Source organism: Penaeus vannamei, chromosome 16 (assembly GCF_042767895.1).
Source record: "Penaeus vannamei isolate JL-2024 chromosome 16, ASM4276789v1, whole genome shotgun sequence".
In the NCBI taxonomy this organism is placed as follows: Eukaryota; Metazoa; Arthropoda; class Malacostraca; order Decapoda; family Penaeidae; genus Penaeus; species Penaeus vannamei.
Genome location: NC_091564.1, coordinates 18,200,805 through 18,205,646, shown reverse-complemented (window position 1 = coordinate 18,205,646; position 4,842 = coordinate 18,200,805). Strand labels below are relative to the sequence as shown.

The window sequence follows — 4,842 nt, the reverse complement described above, 5'->3', positions numbered from 1 at the left end:
ATTTTTTAGGTCCTTCATATTTTTACGCATAGCACACGTATAATCGGTCCGATTTTAAAGTATTATGGCTCATTTTGTAGCTGAATAATAGTTCTATTACATACTGCCATGAGGATTTGCAATATTTTCACGTGGTTCTTGTAAAAGTGACATATGTTTCCAAATTCTCCTATTAGGGTGTTAAAATAGTCACCTTCGGAAAATATTCACCAAGAAAAAAGTAAGGTCAACTTCTCAAAAATGGCTTCTGCATATAATAGTAGAAAGATAGTTCTATTCAAACATGAAATCAGAATGGCTGTATGATGTTCTTTGGATTTTTGAGAAATTTTTAAAAATGGTCAATGTAGGCCTATAGACCCCCAGATCACTGCCACCACTCCGCACTATACGTAAGATTTTGAGAAACCGTTACGTGCTGGCAATGTCCGCAAGACTTCGGAATGCAGGTAGATGATAGAGGATTATGGTGTAGGAAGACTAATCTTATGCCTTGTTTTGTTGATATCAAGATAGCCTTGGAAAGATGAAGAAACGCAAAATGCCGATATCTCGGAACTCCACCATTAGGGGTGGGTCAAAGGATTCCGGGCACACCATATGTCCTAAATTAACATATTATGGCTCATTTTGTAGAAAAATAAAATATCTACAACTTGATCGAGAGCGTTTTCGCAGTTTTTGCCTGTACTTCTTGTAAAAGTGGTCAATGTAAGAAAATTTTTACTATTTTTTTTTTCTTGAAGTCCCCAACTTCAAAAATTCACAAAAAAAAAAAAAAATTGAAGTCGAAATCGAAAAAACGCTCTTGATCAAGTTGTAGATATAAGGTAGTTCTGTGCAAAAATCAAATAAAATTGAACGTATTGCCGTTTCTGAAGTCTGAATCCTTTGACCCAGGTGCTGCATTTTCAAAATGGCGAATTTCGCATTTTTCGGTTTTCTGACAATAATTCAAAAACTGTTCGGGCGATTTCGAAAAAAATCGACCACAGGCAATGGGAAGGGGCCCAAATAAAAGGGTGTGAGTTTCATCAAAATCGGCAAGATAAATCGAAAAATCGAAAAAAAAGCAGACGGTCCCCTGAAATCTCCACCCACTATGGACGGGGAGCTACTAACAGCAGCAAAAAGGTTATCTAATTTGAGGGTTGCACCTAGTCTGGGTGGGCGATATATATTGTAAATCTGTAATTTGGTGTTGTGCAGGGATATAGTGACAGCTAAACTTTCTACTTCTTGCCCACAGGAAGTAGTTATCTGGAGAGGCTCGGCATGAATGTTTCTCCAGACTAGAATGGTTAGTCCCCTGCTACGACCTTGGCTGTAGAATTGATGGAATCCTTTATAGTTCGGGATGGTGATGCTGGTTTGAAGAAGAGTTTCTTGCAGCAGAACGACATCGTAACGTTGTTCGGCGAGTGCAAGTGTGAGTAGAGGTAACTTGGCTCGAAAACCAAGGATATTCCACTGAAGGAGTTTGATCTTTTCTTCTGCATTTGGGTTATTGGCCATCGTCGGAGTCAGTGCTGAAGTTAGAGTTTGCATAATCGTTCGGGGGAGGTCCGTCAGGTATGTGGATTGCCGGTGGAGTTCCGTCTTTAGAAGATTGAACAGCGATCGGGTGGAGGGTTGGAAAGTTAAGGTCAAAATCCTCGTCCTCGTCAATTGCGGTTTGGTTGTCGGTGGAATGCTGGTTCAGTTGAGGTCCTGCTTCAAGAGACGAGCAACTACTCTTCTTGAGTTTTTCGCTTCCAGAGGATAATCTGAAACGTTTCCTTTGTGAGAGTCCTTCTGAAAGTGTGGATTCAGTGTCATGGGAGGACACCGCAGACAAGGTGAGGTTTGTATGGTTGGATGGCTCGCTGGTTTCTAAAGAAGTACCAGGAGCATCTTCAGGTGGCGTAGCTTGCGCGATGTTTGGGTGGTCGGCAGCTGATTCCGGTGCCGCGTCTGAGGGTCCTGCAATTTCTGCAGGTTTGACAGTGAGAATGGTCTGTATAGCCGTTTGTATGTTTTCTCGGTTGGTGTGATTGCCAACAAGGGCGAAGCCCATCTGCAGGATTGTGGTTAAGAACTCCATGTCCTGGGAGTTGTTAGCAGTGCCACAAATGGAGCATTTACTGGACGGGAGGATTACAGGAGTAGGAGAAGGATGCTGTTTAGTTGGGGGCAGTCTTGGCCTTGTGGATTTGATGGCAGAGGAATAAAGTCGAGATGTAGAGGGAGAGTCAGCCGGGGAACTGGTGTTCCATGTATGAATCTTTCATGTGAAAGTCCTAGGAGGCCGTTGGTCTGATGAGAGAGCTACTTTAGAAGGGAGGGCAAGACGTTGGAGCCTCTCTGGGCATATTGGGTTCCAAGCATGATGGGAGTCCCCACAATTGGGACACTTGGCAGTGGTAGGGTGACCTTCTTTCAGTTTGGTAATGCATAAGTCGGTGAGATGGGGTTCAGAACAGACTCCACATCTCGCCTTACTTCTGCATTTCGAAACGTGGTGATCGAAGCGTTGGCACTTCCCACACCTGATAGGTTCCTGGTAGTACTCCCTAAGTCGGAAGGTTCCAAATATACCCAATTGGAGCTCTGTTGGAGGATCACCCAAAACATTGACAAGAACTTGACGAGTTTCTTCCTTAGATGGACGAGCAATAAGGCGTGAGGCAGAGTCGATGAGAGGATGTTCTCGAAGACAACTAAGTGGGAATCCAAGCGGATAACCCTTGAGGACCATCTTGGTTTTCTTGGGTGGACGGCAGTATGGGGAAAGATTGATGGTCTTTCCAGTGCTGAGTACTTTGGTATTGCCTAGGATCTGAAGAGAATCTGGATTTACTGGTTTGAGAATGTAATCTCCTTTGTTGCTGATGTTGGTGGAAACTTTCAGTGAGGGAAAGTCCTTCTCCAGAGCCAACAAGGCTTCAATGGAGGTCTTCATTGGTGGAGATAATGTACCTGGTGGAAGACTAGTGAGATGAGGCGGTTGAGGTGGAGGGCTCGTCGTTAAGGCCTGGAGGATCCTTGGAGATCCCTGTATGCTCCTCAGGAAGAGACGAAGAAGTAGAGGCACCGGTGTCCAACGCAGGTGGTGGTGGGGTTGGATTCTCTGCAGCCTCTGCAGGTACAGGAGGACGTGGAGGTTTCTTCCTTGTTTTCACCATAGCGAAGGATAAGACAATAGAGGCAAAGAACGAAGCTAAGATCAATCACTTCCCCTACCCTTTCCACGATTACCTATGACAAACACGAGGAAAGTCAAACCCTAATAATGGAACCTTTCTCCCGAGTTGAAAGCGGCCAAACTACCGGCCCCCCTTGTGGCACTACCCGCGGGGTTCACCTTGGCTTGGGAGGGGACACTAAATGGAAGTGATTGAGGGCCAAAAAATACTCTTTTGGTTCCAACAAAGATGCTGGTTATAGGTCGGAAGCTATAATCGTTGGCCAATTCGGCGGAGAGACATTCGGTGGCATGAAAGTCACCCACTTGGCGTGGTTCCTTCCTTGACTACGTGATTGGCGAGCTCTCGGCGCCTTAAGTGACTAGATCCTCGCGTCAGCGACGGATGACAGTCTGCCCACCCCCCGCGTGCCGTTGAATGGACTAAAGGGGAAGGGAGCAAGGGCTCCTTAGTGCAGGAGCAGAGAGAGGGGGGCATTTTGGGATGTTACACAAACCTATACTTTGTATGAAGTTAGTGAGTACTACGCAAACGTTAAAGTTTACATGTGACTATTGCGCATTATAGAATTTAATTTTATATAATTTTCTATTTGACGTTTAGGCATATGTGTGCACATATCCACACTTGCATTACGGCAATGCATAGGTGGATGTGTCGACTAAATACCAAATAAACTTTTTTGCATGCGCCCAACAAGTTTTATTACCTTCTTGTTGAGATAATATTACAAACAAATATTATTCTGCTGCACAATTATCGCATTCCGTTAAGTTAGCTCTGCATTTCTGACAAAGATATATTCAAAACCGGTTAGATATATCTCTTGTATTGTGAAGATGCCTATTCTCATTCATACATTTTCTAAAATCCTAGCACACGTAATGCTCATACACAAATGTATATTGGTAGTTCTGTGATTTCTACATCTCTAATAATTTCCTCAGTTAAAAAATCACTTTGTCAAAGAGACACGATGACTAATTCAAATGAAACTTTAGAAATATATAATATAAAAAAGAATTACCAAGTTCATTGCTCATATTCGCATACATACGTGATTTTGTAAAGAATAACCAAAACATAATTTCCTTCGAATATAAACACAGATAAACGTCTAAAGGAGGAGACAAAACAAAGATAGCAAGGGAAAAAATAATGTCCAAAACAGGATCAGTATAAACACACTCCATTTTCAAGGTTAAACGTGCCATCGTCCCGGTCACATCCATATATACATTTTTTTTTCTTTTTACCCAACTTAGTTTCCTCGTCATCAAAAAGCAAATGTATAAAACAGGAGCTTGATTCATATCTGGCACTCTCCCAAACAACGCCATGAAGTCAACAGTGCTAGTCATTATATTTAGCTTTGCTGGCCTGGGGGCCTCAGACTATTAAAGTAGCAGCCAAGAAAAAAGGTAGGTATTGTATCTAAATCCTACCTTTTAGTGATCATTGATAAGCAAATTGAATTGCATAATGGGCTTTTAGGCAACCACGCAGACTTCGTAGAAATTAATACTGTGATCTGAATGAAAATATATTCGGGTGCTTTCATTATATACGGATAGTTTTTTTCCAGGAAATGGACTTAAGTGCCTTGATCTTTGTTCTCTGATTAAAAGACAGTATTCACACATATGTTTTGGAAATT

At 42.5% G+C, this 4,842-nt stretch overlaps 1 protein-coding gene across 1 annotated transcript in view; it reads left to right on the top strand.

Annotated features, from left to right (window-relative positions):
* The first annotated feature begins 4,481 nt into the window (after positions 1 to 4,481).
* LOC138864502 (uncharacterized) overlaps positions 4,482 to 4,842 on the top strand; it is a 7,965-nt gene continuing 7,604 nt past the window's right edge. The window contains exon 1 of the mRNA XM_070131660.1: positions 4,482 to 4,606. The gene's annotated coding sequence lies outside the window, so the exon portion shown is untranslated. The remainder of the gene's footprint in view (positions 4,607 to 4,842) is intronic.